The 16,941-nt window shown below is 50.6% G+C and overlaps 1 long non-coding RNA gene across 1 annotated transcript; it reads right to left on the bottom strand.

Moving 5' to 3' along the window:
• Positions 1 to 2,900: 2,900 nt before the first annotated feature.
• Positions 2,901 to 16,044, bottom strand: LOC138811926 (uncharacterized). The gene is made up of 3 exons (XR_011367509.1): positions 15,925 to 16,044; positions 7,214 to 7,408; positions 2,901 to 2,976 (listed from the first exon to the last, which is right to left on the bottom strand). It is a non-coding gene; the product is annotated as an uncharacterized lncRNA (long non-coding RNA).
• Positions 16,045 to 16,941: the final 897 nt, after the last annotated feature.

Below are 16,941 nucleotides of genomic sequence, written 5' to 3'. Positions count from 1 at the left end.
ACAAAGTTTGTAAGTATACCTGTCTAGTGCTCATGTCTGTCTGCTTTGTACCTGGGCAGGAATTTACACCCTTGCCTCTCAGTCATCTGTTATTGTGGGTACTAAAGAAGCTAAGGTTGTCAAGTGGGGGATAGTTTTGAGTTAACAAACTCTTCCTCTTAGTTATCTCAGCTTCCTTAATGCAAAGCTGACAAACACAATGGTCATTATTGACTAACATTAAATGCAGATGAGTCATTTGAATCTTAGATATTCTCTTCCACTGTGTGTGTCTATATGTGAATACTCACCCCAAGGCAGCCAGGAGGCCTCACCTGTCGCCTTCTTTCCCCTCTTGTCTCCCCAAATCTCTCAGCCCAGCAGCCAGAGGGGTGCCCAGCTCCTAACTTTGTGCTGTCTCCCATGTCTCTGTAAATCCCTTCAAGCAACAACAGCTCACACAGATGTGGTTTAGCTTCCGATCCCTCTCCCTCACTCTGTTGAAGCGCACTGGCCTCCATTGACTTACCCTGTCCCGGCAGCTGGCCTGCTGACCCACGTGGCCGTCTCCACATCTTTCAGTGTTTTACTAGGTGCCTCCTCAACCCTGCCCACCTTGAACACCTACCTGCCTTAAATTGCAACCCACCTGATATTCTAGATCCTTCCCTACTTTCTGTCCTCTTACAAGCCCACTTTTGACTATCTCCCCAACTTACAATGTCCAATCTAGGATTTCCTTATGACAGTGTGATGCCTCGCTGTATAATACCATTCTGCATTTCAAGTTCAGGACCTAGTCAATAAATGATAGGTGGCTTAGAGGTAGAGCGCTTGCCTAGCATGCCTGAAGCCCTGGGTTCGATTCCTCAGTACCACATACACAGAAAAAGCCAGAAGTGGCCCCGTGGCTCAAGTGGTAGAGTACTAGCCTTGAGCAAAAGAAGCTCAGGGACAGTGCCCAGATCTTGAGTTCAAGCCGCAGGACTGAAAATAATTAATAACATAAATTGCATGAGATATTCAACACCATATTGGAAAATAGGCTTTGAGGAGTGGGGGCCTGGCTCAATAGGTAGAGCATGTTCCTGGCAACTGCCCCCCCCCTGCATTTACACTGGGCAAAAGATGACTTTGTCATACAGAAATTCGATCAGTGAGATACAGGAAAGCCATACTTTAAAGGTCTTTATTAAAATGCCAGTGTCTGCAAGCGGATTCGTGTCCCCCAAAAACTTACAGCCCCAAATATAGCTAGCACAAAGCTTAGATAGGCCAAAGCCACATACGGTGTGAGGAATTAAACCTAACAAAAGTGTTTTACACAAATAAAGCAGATCAGGTGAGGAAGAATTAGGGGCTCAGGGCAAGGTGCCAAGATGGCGAGGAGGACAAGACGGCGTTCCTTAGTGGCAGGAACATGGAGGAGAAAAGAAGGAAACGCTGGACTCGATCTTCCACCGGTGAGGACTGTGTATTGAGTTAGAGCAGCAAGGGCCACAGCCTGCCCATGGGCTTGGGGCTGTGTGTCAGAGCTGGGACACCAGTTGGGTTTTTATGAGGTCTGAGCCAAGGGGCAGAGGTTAATGAAAAAGCCATTAGGGCGGGGGGGGGGGGGGCGTCGGCTTTTCGGTCGTTTACAGCCAGGCTTAGGTGGATGGCCCTGCCTGGTCAAGCAGTCTGCGCATGTCTGCTGGCTTGCCTGGCATCTGTAGGCACCTGGGAACACAGAGTGGGAGTCAGTCCTCCAGTATCCACGTTCCATTCTCCACTGGTTTTATGACATGAAACTAAATCAATGATTCTTTGGCAAAAGGGCTGTTTAGGGCCCTTAGGACCGGTTAAGATGATTCTTTTTTTTTTGGTCGTGGGGCTTGAACTCTGGGCCTGGGGGCTCTTCCTGAGCTTTTCAGCTGAAGGCAAGCGCTCTACCACTTGAGCCACAGCGCCACTTCCAAAGATGATTTTTAACAAAGTTTACAAAGCAATTGAAAAGATATGAACTTGTGGTTGTACCCAAGGGAAGTAAAATTAAGGACCATGGCTGAAGCTATCAGAGTTCTTCGCCATGGGGACCAATTAAACAAGTTTTGAAACCAGTTCTGGGAATTTGTCCTCTTGGAAAAAGTCACACAAGTCAAGCTGGAACTCAACCTGCCCTACACCAGTAAGAGTGAGGTCAGCGTCAATTTTTCCTGAATACTGAGGTGTCTGTTTGTGGGGATTAGCGCTGCAGACCAGATGAAGAGAGCACAGAACAAATATCAGTCTGAAGAGGGTCGAGGATGGTCTGGGAGTGTGGCCAAGTGGTAGAGTGCTTGCCTAGCATGCATGAAGCCCTGGGTTCGATTCCTCAGTACCACATACACAGAAAAAGCCAGAAGTGGGCTGGGAAGGTGGCTCGGTGGTAGAGCGCTTGCCTTGCATGCATGAGGCCCTGGGTTCGATTCCTTAGCACCACGTAAGCAAAAAGAAAAAAGCCGGAAGTGGCGCTGTGGCTCAAGTGGTAGAGCGCTAGCCTTGAGCTGAAGAGCTGAGGGACAGCGCCCAGGCCCAGAGTTCAGGCCCCCCCCCCAAAAAAAAAGGACCAAAAAATAAAAAAATAAAAAATAAAATAAAAAAAGAAAAAGCCAGAAGTGGCAAAAAAGCCAGAAGTGGCATTGTGGCTCAAGTGGTAGAGCAAATGAAGCTCAGGGACAGCGCCCAGATCAGGTTGATGCAAAAGTCTTAGCTTCATCGAATATGAGGTTGCATGTCCCTCCATGCTGTCAGCAGGTTTCTGTGTGTGTGTGTGTGTGTGTGAGAGAGAGAGAGAGAGAGAGAGAGAGGGAGGGAGGGAGGGGAGGGGGAGGGGGAGGGGGAGAGGGGGGGGAGGGGGAGGGGGAGGGGGAGTCAGGCAGGGGTCTCCTCTGCTCTGCCTTCACGGCGGGAGGGTGGTGAGGATGGCAATGTCAGGTCCCTCGTTGACTAACTTCTTTGCACTGTCGGCTGAGTTGCCTGTAAGAAAGAAGTTTCTTAATGCTCAAGGAAGCATTGTTAGTTGCGCCAGTATTTCAGAGTGGAGCCGGGATAAGGCAGGGGACCTGCAAGCAGGACTGAGTGGGGTGAAGCCGCCCTCGGGGAGTACGGTGGATTTTTAATAGAACCAGGGCTATAAGATTGGCCCAGTTTCCACCGCTCGCTAAAATGAATTCAGCTAAGGTTTCCCTAAGAGTCTGATTCATCTGTTCGACCTGCCCTGAACTCTGAGGCTGATAAGCACAATGAAGTTTCCAATTAATGTTTAAGACTTCTTCACCTGTTGGGAAAGTTTTGATATAAAAGCCAAACCTAAGGTTAAGGGCAAACTGAAACATGGTATAATTTCATGCAATCATCTTTTTTAATCACAACCATAGCTGTTTCTTGTCTTGTGGGAAATGCTTCTCCCCCCCCTGAAAAGGGCTCAATGAAGATTAGGAGATACAGGATTTATTCGTTATTTACTTATTTATGTCCGTTATGGGGCTTGAACTCTGGGCCTGGGCGCTGTCCCTCAGCTCTTCAGCTCAAGGCAAATGCTCTATCACTTCAGCCACAGCGCCACTTCCAGTTTTCTGGTGGTTTATTGGAGATAAGAGTCTTATGGGGCTGGGAAGGTGGCTCAGCGGTAGAGTGCATGCCTTGCAAGCATGAGGCCCTGGGTTCGATTCTTCAGCACCACATAAACAGAAAAAGCCAGAAGTGGTGCTGTGGCTCCAGTGGTAGAGCGCTAGCCTTGAGCTGAAGAGCTGAGAGACAGCGCCCAGACCCAGAGTTCAGGCCCCATGACCGGCAAAAAAAAAAAAAAAAAAAAAGAGTCTTATGGACTTTTCCTGCCCAGGCTGGCTTTGAACCTCGATTCTCAGATCTCAATCTCCTGAGTAGCTAGGATGACAGGCGTGAGCCACTGGCACCCGGCTGAGATACAGTATTTATAACCTAAGGTGAGGCCTAACTTTAGTGACACCTGTCTTCCAGTGCTCCCTGGGAACACTTCCTGGGGCCCTTCCTCCTGGTGGTGGCCTTTACCTGCTTTGCATTCTCCTGAGCACAGCCAGGGTAGCCAGAGGTATTGCTTCAGTCATCGGTTCTAATCTAGGAACACTGTAGTGTCCCTTTAGAAGGCTTACAGTTTTAGTTGTTCCCAGGTGAGTAGCTTGGTGTGCCTGGTTGCTCGAGGTTCTGCCCAGAGGGGCTAGGAAGGTGGCTCAGTGGTAGAGTGCTTGCCTTGCATGCATGAGGCCCTGGGTTCAATTCCTCAGCACCACATAAGCAGAAAAACCCAGAAGTGGCACTGTGGCTGCAGTGGTAGAGCGCTCGCCTTGAGCTGAAGAGCTGAGGGACAGTGCCCAGGCCCAGAGTTCAGGCCCCACAACTCACACACACACACACACACACACACACACACACACACACACACACACACACAAAGGGAAATTCATTTGTCAGATTGACAGGATCAGATGTCATTAAGAGCAATTTTTTCCAGACTAGAAGGGAAGTCATATGAGAATTAGGGAGGGTAACAAGCCACAGCAACAGTTCAAGAAGCAACAAATCAATATCTCCCATATATTAGTACCAAGAAAAAACACCATTTGGGAAGGAGCTCATTAAAGCTAAGAGCAGAGTGAGATATAGCGTTAATCTGATTATCCAGACCCCAAAGGGCTGAAGAGACAGTATCTGAATTTCTAGAATTTACACACATCTACTTTTACAACTGCACAGATTTCTTTTTGGGCTTTTCTAAGGATGTTTAAAACCATCTATTTTGAAGGACAGCTCCTCCAACTCCCCCTCCGCTCTCTCTCTCTCTCTCTCTCTCTCTCTCTCTCTCTCTCTCTCTCTCTCTCTCTCTCTCTCTCTCTCTCTCTCTGCCAGTCCTGGGCTTGAACTCAAGCTCTGGCTCTGACCCTGAGCCTCTCTGTGCTAAAGGCTAGCACTCTACCACTTGAGCCACAGTACCACTTCTGGCTTTTTCTGTGTATGTGGAGCTGAGGAATCAAAACCAGGGCTTCATGCATTCTAGGCAAGCACTCTACCACTAAGCCACCTTCCCAGCCCTCATCTTATTATTTTTACCTCTGACTAAAAGATCCCTTTGGCAGCATCCTCCAGGCCAGCAGATGGGATGGAGGCAGAGGCCAGATGCTCATACCAGTGGGAAAACAGACAGATGGTAAAAATGAGTTGCAGTTGTAGGAGTATTGAGAAAAATTACATAGGGTCCCTTCCATCTAGGTAGCGGTTGATCAGAGGACTGTAAAGGCCATTTATACACAGCAGACCAGTGCAGCCTGCCTGACTATAATTGCTACAAAAGATCAAACATATGCTGGGTGCCAGTGGCTCACACCTATAATTCTAGCTACTCAGGAGTCTGAGATCTGAGGATCTAGGTTCAAAGCCAGCCCATGTAGGAAAGTCCGTGAGACTCATCTCCAATTAACCACCAGAAAACCAGAAGTGGTGCTATGGCTCAAGTGGTAGAGTGCTAGCCTTGAGCTGAAGAGCTGAGGGATAGCGCCCAGGCCCAGAGTTCAAGCCCCATGACTGACAAAAAAAAAAAAAAAAAAAATCAAATGTAAAAGCAAAACTCAATAGAAGGCATGATAAAAGTTTTCAAGTAGCTAATTAAACAATATAGTTATTATTTTTTTTTTTGTCAGTTGTGGGGCCTGATCTCTGGGCCTGGGCACTGTCCCTCAGCTCTTCAGCTCAAGGCTAGTGCTCTAGTAGCCACAGCACCACTTCCGGCTTTTTCTGCTTATGTGGTGCTGAGGAATCAAACCCAGGGCCTTATGCATGTAAGGCAAGCACTCTACCACTGAACCACATTTCTAGCCCCTCTAGTTAATTGTTTTCTTTTTATTTATTTATTTATTTATTTGGGTCCAGTCGTGGGGCCTGAACTCTGGGCCTGGGCGCTGTCCCTCAGCTCTTCAGCTCAAGGCTAGTGCTCTACCACTTGAGCCACAGTGCCACTTCCCGCTTTTTTCATTTTGCTTATGTGGTGCTGAGGAATCGAACCCAGGGCCTCATGCATGCAAGGCAAGAGCTCTACCACTGAGCCACCTTCCCAGCCCTCTTTTTATTTATTATTTTTTAAAATTTTATTGTCAAGGTTATGTACAGAGGGGTTATAGTTACTTAAGTAAGGTAGTGAGTACATTCCTTGTCAAACTTGTTACCCCTTCCCTCATTTTTCTCCCATTTTCCCTCCCCCCATTACCTCCAAAGTTGTACAGATCTATTCCAACATGTTGTCTTGTGAGTATCACTATTGCAGTGGTTCCCCCTTTGTGCTTTGTCTCCCCATTTTGTTGTTCCCCTTCCCTTCCCTAAGTCAGATAAATGTATATTCAATACCCAGGACACCAAAATCAAATACAGTGACAACAGGGGATAAACCATAGGGGAATCTAGTTAATTTTTAATTAAGCATAGCACTTTGGGACACTAAGATTGGAACCATTATCAACTGCTACTTAGCAGATTGGAAGGTCAAGTTCAAAGCCGGCCTGGATGGGCTGGCTTCTTCTTCTTTTTTTTTTTTTTTTTTTTTTTTTTGGGTCCGGTTGTGGGGCCTGAACTCTGGGCCTGGGCGCTGTCCCTCAGCTCTTCAGCTCAAGGCTAGCGCTCTACCACTTGAGCCACAGTGCCACTTCCGGCTTTTTGCTTATGTGGTGCTGAGGAATCGAACCCAGGGCCTCATGCATGCAAGGCAAGCACTCTACCACTGGGCCACCTTCCCAGCCCCGGGCTGGCTTCTTCTTGTGTCCTCATATGCTGTAAGGGGAGGAAGGCTGGGGGGCAGAGCTGGGGGCTGTCCCTTCCTAGAAGAGAACTGATCTCAGGGGTGGGTACCACCCTCATGACCTCATCTGAACCTAAGTTCTTCCTGCAGGTCCTGCCTTCTAAAACCAACCATCAGGCTGGGGCTAGGGTTCCAATGTGTGAATTGTGGGGTGTGGGGGCACACACATTTAATCTGTTCCAGCCAGAGGCCATCAGAAGCTAGAGGAGCCCAGCAGAGATTTCCCCCTGGGTTTGATGCCTTGGTCTCAGACCAGGAGACTGATGGACTCTGTGGCGCCACCTAGTGGTCACTTGGAGGAAGCGCCTCCCACCGAGTGGGGAGCCCTGGGATTCCCTGTCCAGTCTCTCTTCCCCATTCTACTAGGGCCAGGGTTTGAACTTGAGGACTCGCCTTTGCTTTGCCACGTGAGCCACGGCTCCACTTCTGGCATGTTGGTGGTTCGTTGGAGATAAGGCGTCTCCTGGAGTGGCTTCCGGTCTCAGGCGCCCAGCTTTGTCGTAGTTTCGATGTGGAGTCTCGAGAACTTTGTCCTGGACTGTCTTCAAACTGTGATCCTCCGGCCTCTGCAGGTGTCTCCCACCACACCTGCGTATTTTCAAGATTGATTGCATGGGTATGTTTAGTGTCCATTTATTTTTACTGCTCTGCATTGATCTGTTACACAAATACAAGGTGATCTCTCTTTTCTGCCATTGAAGGACCTATTTTCTACTTGTCTCTGATACCCAGGGTGCTTCTGGAACTTTCTTTGGGATATGGAAGGGGCTCCTGTCTGCAGATGTCTTTAGGGTGTTTGCATTGAGATGGAAGCATTGGGTCTTAGCACTCGCATAGGTTGGCTGGCACTGGGAAATGTCACCTGTCCTCCAGACGGTGGCCCTGACCCTGGTGGGCGTGGCCTCTTCTCTCACGCTGGTGTCAGCACTTGGTGCTGTCTGTGCTCTTACTTTGGACAACCTGATATTTGCTGTAGTCTCGTCTTCGTTTCCCCTCATATGAATTCAGTGAAACCTCTCTTCACCTTTTTAATGAACTGTTTCGATTTCCTCCTTTGTAAATGGCCTTTTGTTGTCCTTGCCCATTTCTCTGCTGGACAATTTACTACAAATGCAATGATCTGATTTACACCTCTGAGTTATGTGGTGTGAAATACAGATCTAACTTGTCTCCCAAATGGAAAGAATTTGTTCCAGAATTTGTGCCTATATTTTGTTGTTGCTTATGTGAGCTCTGTGTGTGTGTGTGTGTGTGTGTGTGGTATATGCACATTTGCATTGTGCCAATACTGGGATTTGAACTAATAGCCTTGTGTTCTTGCTTGGCTTTTTTTTTTTTTTTTTTTTTTGCTCAAGGCCAATGCTCTACCAGTTGAGCCACAGCTCAACTTCTGGTTTTCTGGTGGTTCATTGGAGATAAGAGTCTCATGGAGGGCTGGGAAGGTGGCTCAGTGGTAGAGTGCTTGCCTAGTATGCATGAAGCCCTGGGTTTGATTCCTTAGCATCACATACACAGAAAAAGCCTTAAGCAGAAGAAGCTCGGGGACAGTACCCAAGCCCTGAGCTTAAGCTCCAGGGCTGGCAAAAAAAAAAAAAAAAAGAATCTCATGGACTCTCCTGCCTGGGCTGGCTTTGAACTATGATCCTCAGATCTCAGCCTCCTGAGTGACTAGGATTACAGGTGTCAGCCACCGTGGGTTTTTCTTTTTAGTAATTATTATTAAATTAATTTACTTTATTGTTTTTATGGAGGTGATGTACAGAGGGATTACAATTACGTGAGTCAGGTCAAGAGCGCATTTCCTTTTGTTCGGTGTCTTCTGTTCCCTCCTTCTCTCCAGTCCCTCCCTCTACTCCTTCACTTTCATCCCTGCCCGTGAGCTCCTCTGCTGCGCCCTTTCACCCTTCCCCTTGTTTCCAGTGCTGGGCTCCCAGGCCGGGCAGGTGCGTCCCGGGAGCTGCGTCCAGGCAACACCCGTCCCCTCCATCGCCCCTCCAGCCGTTCCCTCCTCGCCGTTCCCCTTCTTTCCTGGCGGAGCTCTGGCTCCCTGGCCATGCTCTCCCTCTGTGCGCCCAGCTCCGGTTCCTATTCTGTTCAAATCCTGCATGCTAGAAAACAAAGTCAGTCGGAAATTTGGGGGAAAGGAAAACAGGTTTTTTTTGTGTGTATGAGAGAGAAAAAATTAAAGTTGAACCATGCTTGGGAGATGTTGTTGGGCCACAAACCAGGACAGGAGGCCTGCTCAGAGCTTGCGGCCCTGGATGGGAGGAGAGGAAGGAGGGGGAGAGAGGGAGAGGGAGAGAGAAGAGAGGGAGAAAAACACAGCAGGGAGGGGGGGAGAGGAAGAGGAAAAGGGAGGAGAGAGGGGAAAGGAGGAAAAGAAAGGAAAGGAAGGATGAGGGAGGAAGGAAGGAAAGGAAGGAAGAAGAGGGAGGAGGAAGGGAGAAAGGAAAGAAGGGAGGGAGGGAAGGAGGGAAGAAGAAGGAAGAGGGAAGGGGGATTAAAGGAAGAGGAAAGGAGGGAGGGAGGAGGGGAGGAAGGAGGGAAGAAAAAAAAAGGAGAAACAGCCAAAGCTCCTGTTTCACACTGATCATGGTTGAGATGGGTCTCACGTCCCGCTCTGGTGCTCACCTAGATTGATATTTCCTGGGTCTTTTTTTCCTCCATGCTAGAACTGAGATGCAGATGTGAACGGCCACTCACGTCCCCCTGCGCAGATGGGGTCTGCGGTATTTTCCGCTTGGGCTCTCCTGGAACGGAACCGTGATCCTCCTACTCCCAGCTCCCAGGGAGTATGATGACAGACGTCCAAGCTGCCGGTTGAGAAGGGGTCTCACAAACTCTCTGCCTGGGCTTGGACTTGGACAGCGATCCTCCTGATCTCAGAGTTCCCAGTCGCTAGGATTACAGGTGTGAGCCACTGCCACTCAGCGTTCATTGTAATTCTCCTCATCAGTGAAGTAGGTTTATAGAACAGGCGAAGAGTATGAGTAATCTTGGACATATCTTAATAATTCTTAGCTTTGTGCTTTGAGAATTGTCCAAGAATTCCTGGGAAATCTGATTTCTGATCTCTAATCCTAAAGTTTAATATCTACTGCAATTTGGAAGGACTCTTGTTCACTTGGGGCGGTATTGCGTATTTGAAAAGCTCCCTCGTGCTTTTTCTTTTCCTTCCTTCCTTCCTTTCTTCTTTCTCTCTCTCTCTCTCTCTCTCTCTCTTTCTTTCTGTGCAGCTGGGGATCAAACTCAGGTATTCTCAGGTATTTTATTCACACACACCAGGCAGCTGCGCAGCCCCTGAGCTATGAGCTGGGATGCCCCTCCCCCCTCCCCTCCCCCTCCCCTCCCCTCCCCCTCCCCCCTCCCCCCTCCCCCTCCCCTCTCCCCTCCCCTCCCCTCCCCCTCCCTTCCCCACTTTCCTGATGTCTTTCAGTTCTCAGAAACTCAGCCAGGGCCGGGGCTGTGCGGGGCTGTATACAGACACTGACCCCATGCAAAGACAAACCATCAGCCTCGCGGTCACTGTGTCTTTGAATATTTCTTCAATCTTTTTTTTTGTTGGTCGTGGGGCTTGAACTCTGGGCCTGGGCACTGTCCCTTAGCTCTTCAGCTCAAGACTAGCGCTCTACCACTTGAGCCACAACGCCACCTCCAGCTTTTTTCTTTTTGCTTATGTGGTGCTGAGGAATTGAACCCAGGGCCTCATGCATGCAAGGCAAGCACTCCACCACTGAGCCACCTTCCCAGCCCTCTACTTTCTTATATCTTCCGGTTTATCATTCCACATTCATCTGTACTGAATTTAAGTTTTTATTATTAAATTGATCATTTTTTGGAAGTTCATTTCTAGATGCAGACTTGTGCCACTGGCACTCATCCTGTTTCTTCTTGTTTTTGTTTTGTTTTTGACAATCCTGGGGCTTGAACTCAGGGCCTGGGCACTATCCCTGAGCTTCTTCTTTTTCTTTTTCTTTTGTCAGTCATGGGGCCTGAACTCTGGGCCTGGGCGCTGTCCCTCAGCTCTTCAGCTCAAGGTTAGCCCTCTACCACTTGAGCCACAGAGCCACTTCCAGCTTTTTCTGCTTATGTGGTGCTGAAGAATCGAACCCAGGGCCTCATGCATGCAAGGCAAGCACTCTACCACTGAGCCACCTTCCCAGCCCTCCCTGAGCTTCTTTTGCTCAAAGCTAGTACTCTACGATTTGAGCCACAGCACCACTTCTGGTTTTTTCTGCTTATGTGGTACTGAGGAATCGAACCCAGGGCCTCATGCATGGTAGGCAAGCACTCTACCACTGAGCCACCTTCCCAGCCCTTGTTTGTGTTGTTTTGGTGCAGGTCCTAGGGCTTGTTGAATTCCACGCCTAGGTGCTGTCCCTGAGGTTCTTTTTGCTCGAGGTTAGCACTCTACCACTTGAGCCACAGCACCAATTCCAGCTTTTTTTGGTGCTTAGTAGATGAGAATCTCATGGACTTTCCTGTCTGGGCTGGCTTTGAACTGTGATCCTCAGATCTCAGCCTCCCGAGTATCTAGGATGACAGGCGTGAGCCGCCAGCGCCAGCTCCTTTGTGTTGTGTTTTTGATGTTGTTGTAAAGACGGTGTACAGAGCTGGTCAGTCACAGAAGTGAGGAAATGAGGAAATAGTGTGTGAGTCTCAGAGCTGGAATAATGTATTTTGGCGCTTGCGCATTGGAAGCGGTCGTGTGTTTAGCTGGCCTGCTGCTCTGGCCTCTTGGGCCCAGGGCATTGATCCCAATTGACCGCGTGAGCTGAGATTGGGTTTGGAGCTCATCTCTGAGCAGGAAGACGCCGCTCTGGAGCGCACCCCATCTGTGCCTGAAGCCAGTCTTCCTTGCTGGCCACGGAGCCCCAGACCTTGCACGCTGAGCCATCTGGGACTTCAAACCCACTCAAAGCACACCAATGAAGTCTGGACTTGTTGGGGATCTCCTTTAGTCCCTGCTGCTCTCCACCTGTGCTGATTTAAATGAGCACCCTCCTCACCTCTGGGGAGCAGGGGGGATTTTTTTCTAGCTCACCCTGAGAGATCAGCCGCCCATGGAGGGCGGAGGGCCGAGGGCAGAGGGTAGAGGGTGGCAGCTGGCTTTGCAGGGAGCCTCGGTCTCCCCCCACCCTTCCCGCCAACCAGGGCACAGAGCCCAAACCACCGTCTCTGGGTCGTGGGCTGTGATTAGTGGGAGACGTGGGGCGCTAGGAGAGGTCTAGGAGATTCCAGGAGGACAATCCCAGGGGACAGAGTGGAGGCTGGCAGTGCCTGGGAGAGGGGACGGAGCCGGGCAACTGCACTTACTGGGGAGCCCAGCCTGGCAGGAGGAGGCGGTGGTAGCTGGGACAGCCCAAGTGAAAGGCCTGGAACGGTTGGGTGCCCACGGCGCATGCCTGTAACACGGGAGTCTGTCAGGTGAGGATGGCGGTTCAAAACCAGCCCAGGCTGGGAAGGTGGCTCAGTGGTGGAGCGCTTGCTTTACAATGCCTGAGGCCCTGGGTTCGATTCCTCAGAACCACATAAACAAAAAGAAAAAAGCCAGAAGTAGTGCTGTGGCTCAAATGGTAGACCGCTAGCCTTGAGCTGAAGAGCTGAGGGACAGCGCCCAGGCCCAGAGTTCACAACAACAACAAAGAACAGCCCAGGCAGACACATGTGAGAGACTCTTATCTCTAATTAACACCACAGAGCTGGAAGCAGAGCTGGGGCTCAAGTGATAGAACACATATGAGTCTTTTTTTTTTTTTTTTTTGCCAGTCATGGGGCCTGAACTCTGGGCCTGGGCACTGTCCTTCATCTCTTCAGCTCAAGGCTAGCACTCTACCACTTGAGCCACAGCACCACTTCCAGCTTTTTCTGCTTATGTGGTGCTGAGGAATCGAACCCAGGGCCTCATGAATGCAAGGCAAGCACTCTACCACTGAGCCACCTTCCCAGCCCCATATGAGTCTTGTGTAAGGAAGATTCCGGGTGCCAGTGGCTCACACCTATAATCCTAGCTACTCAGGTGGCTGAGATCTAAGGATCGAAGATCAAAGCCTTTGATGATTAACTGGTGATAAGAATCTCATGAATTTTCCAGCCCAGGCTGGTTTCGATCAATCGGGCATCCTCAGATCTCAGCCTTTTGAGTAGCTAGGACTACAGGGGTAATCACCAGTACTCAACCAGCTTGTTCATTTGAATCGGCAATGCAGCAAAAGACAGTCATATAGACTTCTGGGTATGAGTCTACTTCAGTAGTTAATGATAAGATCTAAAGGTCAAGTGCAGTGGTACACACCTGTAATCCCAGCTAGGGCAGGAGGATTGCAAATTCCAGAAAAAGAAAAGAAAAAAAAAAGACCTAGGAGCAAGTCAGGTCCAGGGGCCTGGAGCGCTGCCTTCTCTTGTCCATCCAGGGACAGACAGTCCACTTCTCCCAACGAGACAGAGGCCCAGAGGAACGGGCCAGCCCCGCTTCGTCAGGGACCATGGCTCCAGGCTGAGTTTTCTTTTTTTTTTGTCAGCTGTGAGGCTTGAACTCAGGACCTGGGTGCTATCCCTGAGCTTCTTTGCTCAAGGCGTACTACCACATAGTTCTAGCTTCTTGCTGGTTAATTGTAGATGAGTCTCACAGCCTATCCAGGCTGGCTTTGAACAATGATCCTCAAATCTCAGCCTCCTGGGTACTGGGATGACAGGTGTGAGCCACTGGCCTCAGCAGGTGTTTCTAAGCCTGGGGCCTCAGTGCTGGCCTGGTGGCCATGCTGGCCTAGGCTGGCCTCCGCCTTCACCTCCAGACCCCCTGCGGGCTGTCCCTCCCTCCCCCACCCCTGCAGGGCTGTCCCTCCCCCCCTTTGCAGGGCTATTTCTCCCCCCCCCATTCTCTTCCCCATCCCATTGGGGGGAGGCGGGAAGGCGGGGGAGGGGGGAGATACTACCACCTGAGCCACCATTCCACTTCTTGCTTTTGTTTTGACCAGTCCTGGGGCTGGAACTCAGGACCTGAGCACAGTCCCTCAGCTTCTTTTGCATAAGGCTAGCGCTCTTACCACTTGAGCCTCAGGGCCACTTCTAGCTTTTTCTGAGTAGTTAATTGGAGGTAAGAGTCGCACTGACTTTCCTGCCCGGGCTGGTTCTGAACAGCGATCCTCAGATCTCCTGAGTAGCTAGGATTACAGGCGTGAGCCACCAGCGCCCTGCCAACTTCTCACTTTCTGATGATTAACTGGAGATGAGTTTTCAGGCCTTTCCTGCCCTGGCTGGCTTCAAACCATGATCCTCAGATCTCAGCCTCCTGAGTAGTTAGGCTGACAGGCGTGAGCCGCCAGCGGGCTTTCCACTTCCCACGCCCCCTTTCTGCAATCCCAGCTGAGTTCCCGGGAGGGAGCGGAGCGAGCGCCAGGCTGGGCCCGGTCCTGGGGAGGAGCTGGGCTGGGCGCCATTTGCTTTTTCTTGACAGCGTTGGGAGCCAGTGCACAGGATCTCAAGTGGGTTCACTTTGGCCTCGCCAGTCCCTGCTGTCGGCCTGGCTGACTTCTGCCTCCTTTCTGGTTCTGGAAGTTTCGGGGGGCTCTGCCAAGGGGTCCCAGCCAGCCCAGCCCCCAGGGAGCCCCTCCCTCCCAGTGTTCTTCTCCACCCCCCTCCAGGGGTTCCTGAGAGACTTGAGGGAGAAAAGGGTTGAAAAACTGCCTCCTAAGCCTGGGATTTGCTACCGAATGAGAAAGCTTATTACTAAAGACGCCGCAGCCCGAGCACCCATGGCGCGGGCAGTCAGGAGGGCTGGCCGGCACCGGCCTAGGGCATCAGAAGAGAGACACACAGCTCACCTCCCAGGCCTGTCTCACCCCTTTTGCCTAGCTGACCTGGGGGGGCAGAGGGCACCCTATCTCTGCCAGAAGCTGCTCCTCCCTGCCCTCCCCCCCCAAGCTCTGGCAGAGGGGAGGGGCCCAGGGCCCAGCAGCCTCGGGAGGCAGGTGCTGAAGGGGCTGGCAGGGAGTCGGGCAGCCACCCAGTGTCACGTTCTTGGTTGCCCTGATATGGATCTGGGGTGCAGCTGATATAATTCTACACAATTCAGAACCTCCCTCAATCGCCATATTTTCAGAAAATGGATGAAAGCTGATCAAACAGACGTTTGATGCCAGGATGGAGAGGAGACAGATTGAGTTGGAGGCAAAGTGTGGACTGGAGTTCTCTGCCGTGGGAACAGGAGTCTTCTGGCATCCATCAGACCTGAGAGGGAGCCGCCTGGGCTCCTTTCTTCAGTCCAGCTGCTGGCCAGCCAGCAGGAGGGAACCCCCAGGGTGGGCAGGAACAAGCTCAAAAGCAGGGTGCTGTGGGCCCCAGGGCCCCATTTTCCTAATGAGCCACAGCACAGCCCAGTTTAGAGAGGGGTTACAACAGCTCCTTCACAGCCAGGCGCTGGTGGCTCAGGCCTGTAATCCTTGTGATTCAGGAGGCTGAGCTCTAGAAGGTCGCAGGGTGAGGCTAGCTCTGGCAGAAAAGCTGAGATACTCCATCTCCAAAATAGCCAGTAAAAAACAAACAAACAAAAACTGGGTAATAGGTATGGCTCAAGTGGAAGAGTGCCAGCTGAACAAGTAAGCTGAGTGAGCTCAACACCCTGAGCCCGGGGGGGGGGGGGGGGCGGGAGGGGTTCAACAGAAAGAGAAAGATCCAATCAATGCACGTCATGCCCCTTCTCCTGCCTGCAAAGCTAGGCAGGCTCTGGGATCACCCCAACAGGTCCCCCAGGGACATACTACCCACACAATGGCTGGCTTTTTTTTTTTTTTTTTTTGCCACTCCTGGGGCTTGAACTCTGGGCCTGGGCACTGTCCCTCAGCTCTTCAGCTCAAGGCTCTACCACTTGCGCCACAGTACCACTTCCGGCTTTTTCTGCATATGTGGTGCTGAGGAATGGAACCCAGGGCCTCATGCATGCTAGGCAAGCGCTCTACCATTATGCCAGCCTATGGCTGGCTCTTAATGGAGAGAGGGACTCCATGCACCCTGGCCTCCTACTACTCACAAGACTCTTCTGGGCCAAGGCAAATGGACTTGTCTCCCAACCAGGGAGGGAACGTCAGACATTCTGGACCACTTACCCAAGGTCCCACGGGGAATGGCAGGGCCGGGACTTGAGCTCCAATCTTCCGTCTCCATATTGAGTCGGAGTCCTGAAGGCAGACCTCCCCACTCCACCCCGGGGTGTATGCAGGGAGGCTGGGTGTCCTGAGTGAAATGACGAACAAGAGAGAGTTTGGTGACTGCATCCTGAGAACTTTGGCTTTTTTTTTTTTTTTTTTTGGTCAGTCATGGGTCTTGAACTCTGGGCTTGGGCGCTGTCCCTCAGCTCTTCAGCTCAAGGCTAGTGCTCTACCACTTGAGCCACAGCTCCACTTCCAGTTTTCTGGAGGTTTATTGGAGATGAGTCTCACGGATGTTCCCGCCTGGGCTGGATTCGAACAGTGATCCTCAGATCTCATCCTCTTGAGTAGCTAGGATGACAGGCGTGAGCCACCAGGGCTTGGCTTTGGGAACACTTTCAGGAACAATTTTTTTTTCCTCTGCATTGAGTAAAAATAAATTTGTTCATCCAGGCACCTGTGGCTCACACCTGTAATCTTAGCTGCTCAGGAGGCTGAGATCTGAGGATTGTAGTTCAAAGTCACACCAGCAGAAAATTCTCCAAGACTCTTATTTCCAATTAACCACCAAAAAGCTTAAGTGGAGTTGTGGCTCAAATAGTGGAGTGCCAGCTTTGGTTGAAAAAGCAAAGTAAGAGCACAAGGCCCTGAGTTCAAGCTCCAGCACTCGCATATACACAAAAAACTGTGTGTGGTGATTTTTTTCCTTCTGGTTTCTGTTTTTGTTTTTTGGTTGGTCTGGGGCTTGAACTCAGGTCCTGGGTGCTGTCCCTGAGCTTTTTCACTCAATGCTAGCTAGCACTCCACCATTTTGAGCCACAGTGCCACTTCTGGTTTTCTGGTAGTTAATTGGATATGAGTCTCACAGACTTTCCTGCCTGAGCTGGCTTGGGTTTCGATCCTCAGATCTCAGCCTCCTGATTACCGGCAGAGCCACTGATGCCATGTAAAAAGTTTTTTATGATACCGAATTTC

This window comes from Dipodomys merriami, unplaced genomic scaffold (genome assembly GCF_024711535.1).
Source record: "Dipodomys merriami isolate MVZ:Mamm:240054 unplaced genomic scaffold, mDipMer1.0.p SCAF_55, whole genome shotgun sequence".
NCBI classification, from domain to species: domain Eukaryota; kingdom Metazoa; phylum Chordata; class Mammalia; order Rodentia; family Heteromyidae; genus Dipodomys; species Dipodomys merriami.
The sequence above is the reverse complement of the archived record's forward strand: the minus strand, read 5'-3'. Positions and strand labels throughout refer to the sequence as shown.